The sequence below is a fragment of the Gigantopelta aegis genome, chromosome 6 (assembly GCF_016097555.1).
Source record: "Gigantopelta aegis isolate Gae_Host chromosome 6, Gae_host_genome, whole genome shotgun sequence".
NCBI lineage: Eukaryota > Metazoa > Mollusca > Gastropoda > Neomphalida > Peltospiridae > Gigantopelta > Gigantopelta aegis.
The window spans coordinates 42,448,455-42,466,679 of record NC_054704.1 but is presented as its reverse complement, the minus strand read 5'-3'; the positions used below and the strand labels follow the sequence as shown (position 1 = coordinate 42,466,679).

General features: G+C 39.0%; 1 long non-coding RNA gene across 1 annotated transcript in view; it reads right to left on the bottom strand.

Moving 5' to 3' along the window:
- Positions 1-1,697: 1,697 nt before the first annotated feature.
- The window catches only part of LOC121374210, a 74,880-nt gene continuing 58,352 nt past the window's right edge, over positions 1,698-18,225 (bottom strand). Inside the window, exon 3 of the long non-coding RNA XR_005958202.1 lies at positions 1,698-1,837. This is a non-coding gene — a long non-coding RNA (uncharacterized LOC121374210). The remainder of the gene's footprint in view (positions 1,838-18,225) is intronic.

The window sequence follows — 18,225 nt, the reverse complement described above, 5'->3', positions numbered from 1 at the left end:
GTTTAACGACACTACTAGAGCACATGATTTATTAATCATCGGCTATTGGATGTCAAACATTTGGCAAACATTGACATATAATCTTAGAGAGAAAACCCGCCACATGTTTTCATCAGTAGCAATGGATATTTTATATGTACCATCCCACAGACAGGATAGCACATACCACGGCCTTTGATATACCAGTCGTGGTGCACTGGCTGGGACGAGAAATAGCCCAATGGGCCCGCCGACGGGGATCGATCCGAGACCAACCGCGCATCAAGCGAGGTTTTTCAAAAGAGACTCAAATGCGTCCATCTGTACTCAGAAGCAGAAATACATTTACGACCTATTATGACTGAATGTTACTATTGCTATTTAAGGGAATTGTGCCGGTATAAATTGCATTATGCTTGTCATTGTGTGTGACCTTTGCAACAAAATCATTCATTTGTTAAACAGTTTTTAAAACTATATTTTGCAATACCATTTATAATCAATCGCAAAATATTAAATAAAACTGCATTAGATATGACCCATTTTCGTAGCTTCGTAAATAGTTAATTGTTGAAACCACTCAAAATATCAGTGAAGACATTACACGCACATTAAAACAATTGAAGGCATATGTTACAAATAATTGTTAGCTACAAGAAAACAGAAGAAATTAAAGGGTTCTTTATTTAGCGACACTTCAAGGCATTCCGACGTATGACTCATTGGATGCCTAATATGATATGGTTATTTCAACAGGAGTGAATGTGGAGAGAGAGAGAGAGAAGAGAGAGAGAGAGAGAGAGAGAGAGAGAGAGAGAGAGAGAGAGAGAGAGAGAGAGAGAGAGAGAGAGAAAGGAGTCGGAGAGAGAGAGAGAGAGAGAGAGAGAGAGAGAGAGAGAGAGAGAGAGAGAGAGAGAGAGAGAGAAAAACACGCTCCTACTATTCCTACTGAAAAAGCAAACAAGGATATTGTGACTTCAGCCATAACAGAAGATGAAGGAAGGAAATGTTTTATTTAACGCATTTTATTTACGGTTATATGACGTCGAACATATGGTTAAGGACCACACATATATTAAGAGAGGAAACCCGCTGTCGCCACTTCATGGGCTACTCTTTTCGATTAGCAGCAAGAGATTTTTTGTATGCACCATCCCACAGACATGATAGCACATACCACGGCCTTTGATATACCACTCGTGGTGCACTGGCTGGAGCGAGAAATAGCCCAATGGGCGCACTGACGGGGATCGATCCCAAACCGACCGCGCATCCAGTAAGCGCTTTATCACTGGATTACGTCCCGCACCTAACAGGAGATGAGATTTGTTTTCAAAATGCAAGATGTTTTGGATTAATTGTTTTAGAATTTGTTTTAATACCAGTAATTCTAGTCGTTAAACAGTTCTGTTGGTTGACATCATCTTAACAATCGCCAAAAGAAAACAAATCAGGATAGTCACTTCAAGAATAAAATCAGAACTACATTCGTAAATTTAATTAAAACCACTGAACTACATCCTGCCGAAGGGAAAAAAAAGAGTCTTTTTTTAACAACATCTTGGCCCATTTTAATCTGCGGCTATTTAGTGTATACCTGGTTATTGCGACATTTAGTTGATAGAGAGAAAGACAGGAAATCCGCCACCGCCATATCGACTGTATCCCTCACAGCCCGCCAAAAACCTACCACAAAACAAAGCGTGACGTACCTCCTGAAATGTTTCTTGGCTTTGACGCAGTACTTGCAGAAGATGATGACGCACACGACGATGAAGAGCCCCCCGACGACGCCGGTGATGAGGATGATGAGGGTGATCACTGGGGACACCGTCGCCTCGCCGTGACCAACGTAGTTCTGAAAGAAGCAAATCACAACCACTTTACACGATGCAATCAGGGTGTATCAGATGAATTTGAATTTTAATCCATGTTTATCGACACCCCAGCACAAACATACTATTGGGTGTCTGAGTAGTCATAATAACATTTGACTAACAATTGATTTGTCCATAGTCTTGTAATACCATCATAGTAGTCTGTACGTCATGGTGACTATAAATAGTGTAGTTTAACCACTTACTGGGAGTCTGAGTAGTCATAATAACATTTGACTAACAATTGATTTGTCCATAGTCTTGTAATAACATCATAGTAGTCTATACGTCATGGTGACTATAAATATTGTAGTTTAACCACTTACTGGGTGTCTGAGTAGTCATAATAACATTTGACTAACAATTGATTTGTCCATAGTCTTGTAATACCATCATAGTAGTCTGTACGTTATGGTGACTATAAATATTGTAGTTTAACCACTTACTGGGAGTCTGAGTAGTCATAATAACATTTGACTAACAATTGATTTGTCCATAGTCTTGTAATAACATCATAGTAGTCTATACGTCATGGTGACTATAAATAGTGTAGTTTAACCACTTACTGGGAGTATGAGTAGTCATAATAACATTTGACTAACAATTGATTTGTCCATAGTCTTGTAATACCATCATAGTAGTCTGTACGTCATGGTGACTATAAATATTGTAGTTTAACCACTTACTGGGAGTCTGAGTAGTCATAATAACATTTGACTAACAATTGATTTGTCCATAGTCTTGTAATACCATCATAGTAGTCTGTACGTCATGGTGACTATAAATATTGTAGTTTAACCACTTACTGGGAGTCTTGAGTAGTCATAATAACATTTGACTAACAATTGATTTGTCCATAGTCTTGTAATACCATCATAGTAGTCTATACGTCATGGTGACTATAAATATTGTAGTTTAACCACTTACTGGGTGTCTGAGTGGTCATAATAACATTTGACTAAGAATTGAGTTTGTCGATAGTCTTGTAATACCATCATAGTAGTCTATACGTCACGGTGACTATAAATATTGTAGTTTAACCACTTACTGGGAGTCTGAGTGGTCTTAATGACCTTTGACTAAGAATTGAGTTTGTCTGTAGTCTTGTAATACCATCTTCGGTATCTGTAATGTCACCGTGACTATAAATATTGTATTTTAACCACTTACAAGATGTAATCTGAGTGTCTGTGTAGTCATAATGACTTTTGACTAAGAATTGAATTAGTTGTCCATAGACTTGTAATATCATCATAGTAGTCTGTAGTTATCCGGCTGACAATAACTATTGTATTTTAACCACTGACAAGATATAATCATATTGTCTGGGTAGTAATAATAACCTTTGACTAAGAATTGAGTTTGTTCATAGTCTTGTAATATCATGATAGTAGTCTGTACATTCCATGCTCACTATAAATACTGTATGTTAACCACTGACTAGATATACTCAGCGTGTCTGGGTAGTATTAATAATCTTTGACTAACAATTGATTTGTCCATAGTCTTGTAATAACATCATAGTAGTCTATACGTCATGGTGACTATAAATAGTGTAGTTTAACCACTTACTGGGAGTATGAGTAGTCATAATAACATTTGACTAACAATTGATTTGTCCATAGTCTTGTAATACCATCATAGTAGTCTATACGTCATGGTGACTATAAATATTGTAGTTTAACCACTTACTGGGAGTCTGAGTGGTCTTAATGACCTTTGACTAAGAATTGAGTTTGTCTGTAGTCTTGTAATACCATCTTCGGTGTCTGTAATGTCACCGTGACTATAAATATTGTATTTTAACCACTTACAAGATGTAATCTGAGTGTCTGTGTAGTCATAATGACTTTTGACTAAGAATTGAATTAGTTGTCCATAGACTTGTAATATCATCATAGTAGTCTGTAGTTATCCGGCTGACAATAACTATTGTATTTTAACCACTGACAAGATATAATCATATTGTCTGGGTAGTAATAATAACCTTTGACTAAGAATTGAGTTTGTTCATAGTCTTGTAATATCATGATAGTAGTCTGTACATATCACGTTTACTATAAATACTGTATTTTAACCACTGACTAGATATACTCAGCGTGTCTGGGTAGTAATAATAACCTTTGACTAACAATTGATTTGTCCATAGACTTGTAATATCATGATAGTAGTCTGTACATATCACGTTTACTATAAATACTCTATTTTTGTCAAATGCTGGGAGGTCTTAATATAAGCGTCAGTGTGTTGGCCAATTTAAAACTGTGTATTATTACAGCAAATAAACGTTTAAATCATAGGAGTCATTTCACACGGACATATCACTGACTGATTTCACTGACAAATCCATATTGGTTTTCATGTAACGCATACATATAGTGTACCTCTTCCACTAACGTTAACTAGACGATGGTCTAAGCGAATTTACGATGATTCATTCATTATAACTCGATTTCCAGGCATATATCCAATTGGGGTTCAGGAACAATGGGTTAATCAGGGGCGGAACCAGAACAAACAATTGTTGGGTGTCTGAGAGGAAAAGGCCACATGAACAAACTTATGAACAGGGCAATCCAATGTCTTTTAAGAAAAAGAAAGAAAAAAGAAAGAGGCACTTGAGAATCTATTTAGGGACGGACACTCCCTTCTGGATCCGCCACTGTTATTGGTTAGTAAGAGAGAAGTTGGTACAGTGATCTCTCCACTAAGCCGTTAAACTCAATGGGTGGGAGCCGGTACCGAGATATGAACCCAGTACCTACCAGCCATAAATCTGTTTGGCTTACCCACTTACACTACCGTTGCGAGGCCAGCAATGACGATGTAGCTCAAGGGCTATTTTATTACCTCAGCGCGAATCCACGGCTGTTGACAAGTCTGCAAAGTGGTCTACGCGAATGCTGGCATGACAAATGTTCAGTGCAGTTATCGCCGTATTATTATTTGCGTGAATAACGATTTCACGACGCCCCAATCGTCTGGCAATCCGTGCAGTACCAAAAGACAGTGTAGCGCTATAAACGTCAAAAGCTCCCGGCCATGAATGAGATCAAGCTACGTATAAATTAGTCAGTGTGGTCTGGGAGAGGCACAGTGACATGTTAATTTGAAAAAGTAGTGCTTCTTGTCAGCCAGACTGTGAAAAGATCATGGGGTTGTCTGCAAATATCATCAACGAGAGATTGAGGAACTCCCAGGATCTGCACAATCACTGTGTACCGAATGCACTACGAAGTGGATCACTCCTAAAAGGGTTTATTATTATATTACTGTTATATGAGCACTAAGTCAGACATTCACTCATGTACACTGATAAGCATTACGTTCGAGCTTAGAAGCGTATTTCCATATAACCTAAGGCATTCGTGGTGTATATCCCTGTTAAAGACAGTTATGCTAGAATACTTACTGACACATACCCTAAGGCATTTATATTATGTATTACTGTCAAAGACATTCGTGCTAGAAGCTTACTGTCACATATCATAAGGCATTCGTGTTGCATTCCACTGTCAAATATATTAGTACTAGGATATTTACTGGCACATACCTTAAAACATTTGTTTTAGGTAACACTGTCAAAGATATTCGTGCTACAAGCTGACTGTCACATACCAGAAGACATTCATGTTGTATACAACTGTCAAAGATATTCGTGCTACAAGCTGACTGTCACATACCAGAAAGTATTCATGTTACATACTACTGTGGAGAGAATTTATATAGGTCTACTACCTGTTTACCAATTGCACTTCATTTCTTGAATAAATATTACAAAAAAACACCAAAACCCCCCAGCAAACCTATTAAAGGGACATTCCTGAGTTTGTTGCACGTTTTAAGATATTATCAACTAATAAAGACTTTTTAACGATTATATTTACATATCAAATATATATTTTTTGCATAAGATATTAGTGGCTGTATATTAAACGTGTTTCTGATCGTTCTAATATTTGTACTAGGTTAAATTTCATTTTATTTCCAAAAATACAATTTGTTCGTACGTACGAAATTATTTGAAGACAAAATCCAGTTTGGGCTTCTTACAAATATTAAGACGACCAGAAACACATTGAATATGCAAACACTGATATTCTAAACAAGAAAATATATTTAATATGCAAGTTTAATCGTAGAAATATTGTATTAGTCGGAAACATCTTACAATGCAGCAAACTCAGAAGTGTCCCTTTAAGTGAGTATCAATCCATATTAGAAGGTTATTGTCACGTTACCTGCAGAGTTTCAAGTTAAGCAGCACTATCATAATGAGTATTGATTATACGTGTTTTGCCATAAACTGTTATTTTACGTTATATACCATCGTTAGAGAAATTAGAGGTGGAATACTTGCTGTCACATTCCCTAAGGCATTTATGTTCCATATGTCAAAAACATTTGTGTCAGACGCTTATAACCAAATACCCTAACTCATTCATGTAGTATACCATTGTCAAAGATATTCGTGATATTCTAGAATACTCACTGCCACATCCCCAATAGCATTTATATTATGTAATACCATCCATATGTCATTGATTTTACATATCATTGTCAAAGACATTCGTCCTACCATGCTTACTGCAATATGCTCCCTAAGGCATTTACGTTATACCCCACTTTGAAAGACATTGGTGCTAAAACATTTACTGCATCATATCCTAAGGCATTTATGTTGTGTAGCACTGTCTCAGACTGCTAGTGACGCGTTGCTTAATAACCATAACGCTTCCATGTTATGTAACATTGTCAAAGAAATTCGTGCTAGAAACATATTGCAACATAGCCTAAGCTATGTATTTTATGTAGCAATGTGATAGAATCTTATTGTGACATACCCTGAAGCATTAATGTTGTATGACTCTGTCACAGACATAATTTGGGAGGTTATTGCCACCCAATATAAGACATTCATGTTTGGCAAAAACAAAACAAACTGTAAACGAAATTTGTACAACAATCTTTTTGTAGCATGCCCTCAAGACATCCATGGCATGAAGAACCGTGAAAGAAATTCGTGCTGGAAGCATAGTGCCACCTATCCTGTGACAGACGTTCGTGCTAGAAGCAGGTCATATTGCCACATACTGCAACCAGTTCATGTTATATAGCACTCTACACGCACATGAAACTCAGGCACGAAAGTCTAAAATCAATTAATAAAATGAAATCCGAAGCACCTTATTTCGATCCGTTAGTGACACACGTGATGGATTTCCACTGTATACAGTGTATTTCACAATGATTGATTACTCCCCCAGGCTGAAACACATTTATGTGCTTTTACATAAGGGGAAATAATAACAGTTTTCTTTTATTTTTGACTGCTTTGAATATCTGATCAGCGATCGCAGTACGATTAAATGGCGATGAGATGATTTATGCTCGTGCTTATATCGAAATTAAGATTCAAGTATGCCGTCCTGAGCTTTGTATTCTGACCTAAGCTCAACTGAAAGGACTGACTGACCAGGACAGCCAGCGCACCACGACTGGCATATCAAAGGCCGTGGTATGTACTACTCAGTCTATGGAATGGTCAATATAAAATATCCCTTGCTGCTAATCGAAACGAGTAGCCCAAGAAGTGGCGACAGCGGGTTTCCTCTATCAATATCTGTGTGGTCCTTAACCATATGTCTTAAACCATATAACCGTAAATAAAATGTGTTGAGTGTGTCGTTAAATAAAACATTTGCTTCCTTCTTGATTGACCGAGACAGAGGTTCAGGGCCAGACCTAACGTAGAGGCAGGGGTGGGACAGTTACCTCTCAGAAAAATTAAAAGTACCCTTTTCAGTTAATATGTGCTGTTTAGCTTATGTCTAGCAGGAGAAGACTATATTTTACTGTTCCATGATTCTTCTGTTTTTTTATCCCCAAACTTTGGGCTAGATATCGCCCTGCGGTTAATGCATTATTGTTAGCGAGGAAACCTGTTGCTTCCATTTGGACTACTCTTTCAGAGATCAGCTGCACGCTATTTACCAAGCAGGAAAATAATGCATAATGCACCCGTGATATATCAGTCGTGGAGCACTAATATCTACAATATTCAGAATTCCAAGGCAGTCAGCCATTCTTCCAATAGGCGAACTCACAGTCGCATAACATATGTACTAATATAACCGGCGTATCAACGTTTTAGCTGCATCTATAACCTTTACTATTGTCAACAGCGACTTTGTATTTCTACTTTGAAATTTGATTGTAAATTAGTCTTCTGAAATGTATTAAACAAAATTAGACATGCCTTTTTATTAAAAACTATAGCTTAAGATTCTTCATTTGTACTATTATTTGCCAAATTGGTTTTGATTTGGTTGGAGTTAAGGGTGGGTTAGTGCATGGTGGATTGCCAGCCTCTAGCAACACTGATGACATATTCCCTTTCTTCATCTCTTTAATAGGACACAACAGAACATGTTTATAAAAAGTAAAGCAAATGTTTTCTTTATTGTCAGACATTTTGATCATGTTAACCGTGATCATAGCTTATCTTACCTCTAGTATCAGCACTGCGACCAGGATTACATGACTGTTTTCATATATGTCCAATTAACCTCAAAATGAGCATCCGTGCCAATGTTACTGATACACTATTGTCTTGCTTATGATCCAAATAAGATTAACTATGCTGACCTGAGCATGAAAACAAGCAGCAGCGGCAGATGGTTTTGTTCGTGCTGTGTCGTTAAAGCTCCATTTATGACCGTAAAAAAAGAGAAGAGTTTAATGAGTTCGTGTGTGAGAGAAAGACTCTTTGCCGCCATAAAATACGCTTAGAGGTCATTTCTTAATAAGATGTAATCCTGAATAGAATGACGTCTGATAAAATACACTACGCTTGGGTTCATTAATACATTTTCAGTGGTTTGATAAACAAATATATATACTCTTCAAAAAAAGAAACTTGACATTGATTTTCAAAGTTTAATTTTAAAAAATCTGGTAGACATGATACAAACAATCAAAGATCAAGACGCCATGGGAAGGGGATTACTCTGTACATGTTCGAAACAGCACATCTGGGAATCCACCTGAAACATGTACACATATGTGTGACATAGGGGTGGGCAAAATGTCAGTATCGGTTATTACCACCACGAGCCCTGATGGCAGCTTGACAACGGCGGCGCATGGAAACAATCAAACGTTGCACAACACGTTGTGGAATGTTCTGCCACTCATGCTGCAGTGCCGTAAGAGGTTGCGGTAGTGTCTTGGGGTGGTGGATTCCTCCGGCGCACACGCTGATCCAGTGCTTCCCATAGATGTTCTATTGGGTTTAAATCCGGAGAACAGGCAGGCCAAGTTAATGTCTGGATGTTCTGGCGCTGCAGAAACTCCTGACTAACACGTGCAACATGCGGTGTGACATTGTCATGCTGAAACATTCCACCGTTATGTTCATGTGCGGAATGACGTGATGCTGCAGGATCTCGTCTCGATATCTGATGCCCGTCAGTGCACCTGCCACATGCACAAGAACCGTCCTACCACCATGACGGATTTCTGCACACACCATGATACCGCCACCACCAAAACGATCGACTTATTGCACGCAGTTTTGAGCATAACGTTCCCCTCGACGTCGTCTACAGACACGTGTGCGTCCATCAGCACACAGGAGAAAACGAGACTCATCTGAGAACAAAACAGTCCTCCACCTAGCACGTGCCCATCTCACCCACTGCTGGTACCACTGCAGACGCTCCGCTAAGTGACGTCGTCAAAACGTTACGTGGCACTGGTTTTCTAGGGAAACTTCCAGCCTTCTCAGCCGATTACGAACTGTCTGGTCAGAAATTCAGCGTAGTCCAGGAATTTGTGTCGCTGTGGTTGTTGCTGTTGAGGTTCGATTTCGAAGATGACACACCCGGATGTATCGATCTTGAGCGGCGATGGTTACTCTGAGACGACCTGGCCTTGGCCTGTCATTAACATTTTGAGTGGTGTTGTATCGTGCCCATAATTCAGAGATGTTCTGTCTGGAGACACCAAAGTGCCTTGCCACAACTTATTGAGTTGCCCCTGCTTGCAATCTCCCAATGGCATTAGTACGTTGAGCTGACGTCAATCATGGAATTATTGCGTTACCTACAGTGTCTTTATGCGGTCTGTTTGAATCACTGCTGATGTGGCCTTTTATGCCCCAACAACGGAGGGTTCGGCATGCAAAGTTACAAAACTTCATGATGCAGTGCTTCTCTGAAGATTGCGCTTTTGCGTTTCAGTACAAACGTTGACTATGGCTACGTTTATGCAAATCGATGTCTTTGATTCTGTAAAAATAATCCGATAGCATTATTTTTACCAATGTCAGGTTTCTTTTTTGGACGAGTATAAAGAAAACCAATTACAACATCAAAGCCACACTATCGACTGTGTGTGTTTTCTGGGATGCCTGTTAGTGCCCCAGCCCTGATATTTCTCCATTATCGACGTCTATGCTGTGGTATTTCCTCAAACATCTCCGCCTGTTTTATAGTATTACTTGATTATTTACGCATATTACGTGGTATTTCTCGATTAGTATTACTCGATTATCTACGCCTACGTTGTTGGTCAATGTTGTAGTGTTTCTCGGTTATCTATCACTGTACTATGGTAGTTTCTTTTATTACTCAGCTAAAATCTCCCAACCCACCCACCCCCCACCCCCCGAAACCCCCCCCCACAAACCCCCCCCCAAAAAACAACAAAAAAAAAAAACAACAACAACTAACAAGCAAACAAAACAACAACAACAACAACAACAACAACAAAAACCCAACACAAAAAAAAAAAAAAAAAAAAAAAAAAAAAAAAAAAAAAACAACAAAACGAAAAAAAAAGGAAAGCAAAGTATGATTTCAAATATTACACAAGTTTGGAGTGTGTACCCTGTATTTATTTATGCCTGCAGTTTCTGATATTAAGTTGGTGGTTCCACAAAGCACCAATAGTCCAGCTGCAATTCCAAAACGGGAAAACAACAGTATACATACCGTGTTTCGTAATACGTATTGATCAAAATTAATGATTTTAGTTGTTATTAGAAAAAATCCCAAACATGATTCAGTTCCGTTTTAAACCCACAAGCTTCTACATCTAACAGTGGTAAATAGGGCTGTTTTTGGATAATATCTAACATAACTAGTTGACGTATTTGGTATTGAAGAAACAAAAAAAAGAAAGAAATGTTTTATTTAACGACGCACTCAACACATTTTATTTACGGTTATATGGCGTCAGACATATGGTTAAGGACCACACAGATTTTGAGAGGAAACCCGCTGTCGCCACTACATGGGCTACTCTTCCGATTAGCAGCAAGGGATCTTTTATTTGCGCTTCCCACAGGCAGGATAGCACAAACCATGGCCTTTGTTGAACCAGTTATGGATAACTGGTCGGTGCAAGTGGTTTACACCTACCCATTGAGCCTTGCGGAGCACTCACTCAGGGTTTGGAGTCGGTATCTGGATTAAAAATCCCATGCCTCGACTGGGATCCGAACCCAGTACCTACCAGCCTGTAGACCGATGGCCTACCACGACGCCACCGACGCCGGTTTGAAGAAACGAATGCAAAATTACTAGAGATGTCTCCTATGTAAACTAATCCATATACCATTTAGTATTTTATATTAAACCCGATATTTACAATAAATGAATGAACAAATAGATGAATGAATGAATACGGCAGCACAACACTGCTTAAGTGTCATTACATAAACATATTCCTTTGTAACATGTTAGTATGTGGCTTGTAAATGCTTAAAGGGACATTCCTGAGTTTGCTGCAATTTTTGAGATGTTATCGCCTTACAGAGACTTTTCGACGATTGTAATTACATATCAAATATATATTTCTACATAAAATATTAGTGGCTGTATATTAAACGTGTTTCTGATCGTTCTAATATTTGTGCTAGGTTAAATTTTCATTTTATTTCCAGTTTTGGCTTTTACAAATATTAAGACGACCAGAAACACATTGAATATACAGACACTGATATTCTAAACAAGAAAATATATTTAATATGAAAATTTAATCATAGAAATATTGTATTAGTCTGAAACATCTTACAATGCAGCAAACTCGGGAATGTCCCTTTAAGTCTGCATAATCTCCGAATGAAATAGAGGTAGACAAGACAGAAAACATAAATTAACATAATACTCTACGCGCTTTATTACTTTATTATTACTTGGAGACTAGGAAGAGCCAGACCTCTTTATTTATTCATTACGACATTCTATAAAATACCGCGCTGTCCCTCTAAGGTTTTCCATCGGATATTACATCGGGTCACCACATCTGATGCTACTGGCACCAATTCCGCCTGCTCTTTGCATAACAAAGTCAACGTAATCATGTTGAAAGAAGAAGGCGGATCATGCAAAAAGGAATGTTTGTTTAACGACGTTCTTAGCATATTGTTTTATCAGTGACTTTTAGATGACAGACGCGTGGCATTTATGCTTTTGGCCTACCGTCTAGCCACTGGACTTGTCAGAGACAGGGCACATGATGGACGTGGGCACATGATGGACGTGCCTGAACCTTTTTGGATAATGGCACGTAGTTTTCACCTGGTATTTGTGACAGTCGGTACAGCGTGAAAACGAAACCCGCTTCTGGTACAGATACTACTAGTGTTACTGGTCAGCAACAAGGAATCATGTATACAGATGCCATGATATTTAAAATACCAGAGGACGAGCGCTATCGGTGATTCGCCAGACTTGTGCTTGCGCTTGGCGTTAAATGAATGTAATAAGATAGGATGTAATTGAAAGCAATCATAATTACTGAACGCGGGCGCTCTCCCTTCGGAACACGCCACAGTCATGAAGCAGTGTCTAGAAGAAAGAAGTCTTGATTTATTAATTATCGGCTATTGGATGTCAAACATTTGGTAATTTTGAAATATAGTCATAGAGGGGAAACCCTCTACATTTTATCCATTAGTAGCAAGGGATCTTTTATATGCAACATCCCATAGACAGGCTAGCACATAACACGGCCTTTGATATACCAGTCGTGGTGCACTGACTGGAACGAGAAATGGCCCAATAGCCCACCGCCCCGCCCCTGAGACAGTGTCTAACACAGGGAATAAACAATGGGTTATCTCAAGGAGAGGGACGAGGGTTATATCCAGCGAATTATCGTACCTTAGGCATCAGTGGCAAGATAACAGTTCATAGTATAGATGACTGAATTCGTGGAACACTGTTATCGAAAGGGAGATATAATTCAATCAGTACATTGATGGGAATCGATCCTTCGAACTATCGTATCTCAGACTCGTGTCTCACTTTCTGTGCATTGTTGTTGACCATCATGGGTTTAATCTACAAACTAATAGCATTTACCTCGACATAAACATATTAACCCTGTAAGCCAAATTATAGACAGTATTAGCGCGCTAATACGTTCTTGCGTAAGCAAGATTAAGTTGATTTGTGTTCGTAATATGTGTGATAATGGGCGAGAATGGATGGACACCAGTGACGTAAGTTACACCACGCAGATTTAGTTCAGTGGCAGAGATCTGACATCAGTATCGAGCTCCTTAGTAATTCATTATAAATTATTCACTATGACGCCGGGTTTTGAAACACTCCGAGTGGCAAAGCGCTCGCTTGATGCGCGGTTGGTCTAGGTTCGATTCCCGTCGATGGATCCATTGGTCTATTTTACACTCCAACCAGTGCGCCATAACTGTTGTAACAAAGGCAATAGTATGTACTATTCTTTCCGGGGTGGTGCATATAAAAGATACCTTGCTGTTAATCGAAAAGAGTAGCCCAATGAATAGTGACAGTGGGTTTCCTCTCTAATATCCTCTATAGTCCTTAATCGTATGTTCGACGCCATATAACGGTACCTGAAATGTGTTACGTCGTTAAATAAAACATTTCATTCTTTTTTTCCTAATGATGTTAACATCAGTGTCCATGTCCGTTTAAACTGAACGACAAAATGTGGATTTCTAAGTCAAAACCATATCTCTGTACAAGGTAGAGTCAAAAGATATTTTTGAGCTCCACCAGGAGAGATGTGACTATCATCGGTTGTATGGTTGATAAGCAATTGGATTTAACGCAGGTTGTTACTGGGTTCACACCGTATGACTACTATATAGACTTAGGTCGCAGCACGATTCTACTGCCTCCGCAAAGACACGGCCAGGCGCGTATACATGAGGAATTACAATGTCTTATACACCCTTTAATGAGAGAGAACATCATGCGTTAGTTTTGATAACACATGGGTTGTTTTAACAATTTCAAGACATACGACTGGCTGCTCCTAGGTGATGACCAGGTCACCAATGTCATACATCCAATTAAAAACTACACGATGAAAATCGATTAGACTGTGACTGTTAACCTGACATTCATGCGTCTGTGACGCGTAAGTCAACTACAAGTGCAACAGCTGTAAATAACTTTTTGTCGAAAAAGATTGTAATATTTGCTTAAAACCTGTTTTTTTGAGGATATGTAAGAAACAATGGTACATTCGTGCCCTTTAGATACCATTTATATCACAACTCGTTGTTTAAAAACGTATCCAACTAGCTTTCGCTCGTTAGATACGTTTTGAAACAACTCGTTTTAAGATAAATGGTATCTAACGGCCACTCATGTATTATTCTCTATATATCAATGGGTTTTTGTACGAATCCCTTTCCACTGATTACGCACTTCACGGACAACAACGTTCATCACAATGTGTATGTCCTTAGTGATTTAGATATGTAATATTGCACGTCCGTAACACGTGCTTGTGCGCATGAATCTGTGCCGATGCAGTGAAGTGGTAACCTTATCTCTAACAACTAACCATTAACCACCGTCCTTAACGGGCAGTTCAAATAGCAGGTGTCTGCAAAATAGCGTGCTTGAACCTTAATTGGATATAGGAAATTAGAACATGCAATCGTGCCCTGCCGTGGGCAGAACTATCTGGTCAGCTGGAACGGGATTTAGCTCAGTCGATTGAGTGCTCGCCTGAGGTGTTTGAGTCGCAGGATCGAACCACCTCGGTGGATCTATTCAACTGACTGAGTTTTTTTCTCTTTCCAACCAGTGCACACAACTTGTCAAATGCTGTGGTATGTGCTTTTATGTCTGTGGGAAAGTGTATGTAACAGATCCCTTGCTGCATTAGGAACAATGTAGCGGGTTTCCTCTATTACCAAATTACCAAATGTTTCACACCCAATAGCCGATGATTAATTAATCAATGTGCTCTAGTGATGTCGTTAAACAAAAGCATACGTCTTTCTCTGCTCAGATATGATATGCACCCACAACAGGCGCACTTGAACAATTTTCTGTTGGAAGCACGACAAACATTTCATACCATGTAATTGCTTATCTGTAAATCATGCGTGTGCGTACATGTCTGTATTGATGCAGTGGGATGGCAGTTTTTTCTCTCATGAAGCATTAACCACCGTCCTGAACGGACAGTCCAGGTACCAGTGTACCAAGACAACGTGCATGACCTTCAACAAGAAATATAAGCAGGAATATCAAGTTAAAATTACCTAAACCGGAGAGGTTCCTGAAATGTTAAGACGATATGGATATGTGGAATGGACTTCCTGGTTATAATAAAAAAAAAGGAATTGGAAATGCTACCATCCCACCCTGAACGGAAAATGAAAAACATGATTCAGACTGGATATGAGCTGGCAGCGTCTATTTTAAGCGATATCCAGACAACGAACGTAAGTCACAGTACAACCCGGAAGGATGCCAAAAATAATCTTTTGAATTCTGCGCTTTTATTAGATCTCAAACTGATTATCGACAGACATAAGGATCAACCCTATTGTTAGTGGCACGGACGGGATAAGTTTGGAAACGAATTAGTTTAGCCGACTTCCTTCGTTGATATTCAAGCTGACCACACTATTTGTGAGTAACTGAACGATGGGAATAGCATACCAGTATTCCCAAAAGTCTTCCCCTCCTCCACAATCGCCATCATAGCCGCAGTAAGATCCTATTTATAACTGACGCACATTAGCACTAAAGGTCGATTTACGCATATGGATTTTAATCTTGACTGAAGATAAGCACCGACATAAATCAAAATGAGATGAAAATGACAAAATCGTATATAACAAAACTCAACTATAATAAATAGGGAACATATGTAATTTTAAAAAATAGATATTATCAAGTGACAACTATGATTTTAGAAAGAGGGTCATCGTCAGAAAAGGCACCTGCAGTATTAAAAGATACAATGACATACAATATACGAGGCCAATCCCCCCACCCTCCCACGAAGCACCTAAACACTACATCTTCCTGACTGAAATGAAATAAATTCAGTGTAATTATTAATACGTTAAACACTGGATTTTTAGGGCAATTCTGGGTGCGGGGGAGGGGTGAACACACCGAGCACCCACCTGGGTCAGCACATGTCTCATTGGCGACACCGATCAACACGCTTTTATTACCAAGTGAATATACATGATCAAAAATAAGGTATGGACTGTCAGTTTATTCAGTGATGCAAACTATTAAGACATATATTCCATTTTGTCTCGGACAAATCTTTTCTACCTTACCGGCCTTTGCACTTACAGCTGGTATGTACTGGGTATGGATCCCGGTACCGGCTTTCAGCCACATCGAGTTTTTACGGTTCAATGGAGAGGCGTAAGACGACTACACCGACTTCTCTCTCACTAAACAATAATAACACACCAATGACGCATTTTCTTGGACAATTTCTTGAATTCAATTCAATTCAACTTATTTTCGCGCTTTTATCCAATTAAGGTTCAAGCACGCTGTCCTGGGCACACACCTCAGCTATATGGGCTGTCTGTCCAGGATAGTGTGTTAGTTGATTAGTGGTTATTGAGAGAGAAAAGGGTGTAGTGGCATTACACCTACCCATTGAGTCCTTAAGAACTCGCTCCGAGTTGGAGCCAGTACCGGGCTGCGAACCCTGTACCTAACAGCCTGTAGTCCGATGGCTTAACCACTGCGCTACTGAGGCCGGTCATTTTCTTGAACATACATCCCAAATAACAGAATACAGCATGTTTGAACAGTAACCGAATACTAGTATATATGCATCAAAATCAAGTTAAACTTTAACAAATAAAGATATATCTCGGGGAACCAAACCAAGGTTTACTTGAACATTTAGCTTATGTAAGCACGTGCCAAATGGCTGGCAGACTATCTTTAATGGAAGGAGGGCGGGACCTAGCCCAGTGGTCAAGCGCTCGGTTGATTTGGGATCGACCCCCGTCGATGGGTCCATTGGGCTATTTCTCGTTCCAGCCAATGCACCACGACTGGTATATCAAAGGCTGTAATATGTGCTATCCTGTCTGTGGTATGGTGCATATGAAAGATCCCTTGCTACTAATGGAAATGTAGCGGGTTTCCTCTCTAAGACCAAATGTTTGACATCCAATAGCCGATGATTAATATATCAATATTCTCTAGTGATATCGTTAAGCAAAACAAACTTTAACTTTAATGGAAGGAACGGCAACAACTTCACAGCTAAATGTAGCTACAACCGATAGCGTTTTTACTACAGATCGCTGTCGCTCAAAGGGTTTTACAACCTTTTATCTATAAACAAAAGCCACAACCTGGATGGAACAGGTTCTGAACAAGGGTGACTCGAACAGCCTGCGAAGGTTCTGAAGTATGTGAGAATCTACAAAAATTCAGATTGCAATTAATGGAAACAACCAATCTAACGTTGAAGTCATCCCTTCTTTCATTGTACGGACTTGTGTAGTGCAATGTGTCATTGATTGTGAATCTCCGATCAAAGTACGAAACCTTTCATTTCGAAGTGGGCTGGATAAATCGGTCAGTTATTGACATCATCGTGATCGTGGTGTATTCGAGTGTTTCACTCAAGTCCGCCTAAAGCTGGTGTCGGCTGCTATACACAAGTTTATAGTATATCGGGAATCCCCCCCCCCCCCCCCCCCTAAAACAAATGTAAAAAAAGATTTAAAAAAATAAAACAAATAAAACAAACTACTACTACTACTACTACTACTACTACTACTACTACTACTACTACTACTACTAAAACAACATAACCCTACTGGATATAGAATTATATAGTAACAATTGTAAACCAATAGGTCAATTTTCACTGACTGTGGCAAATATCCATATATATGTAGTAATGAGTGTGAAATATTAAAACTACACACCTCATACATTTTAGATAATTCCATATTCAGTAAGGTTATCTTTTTGAAGGACCACTAGATATATAATTACTAATCCATACTCATATAATTATGAAATTATCGTGTATATACACTACTGTATAGGTAAACACGTCTCATAATTTC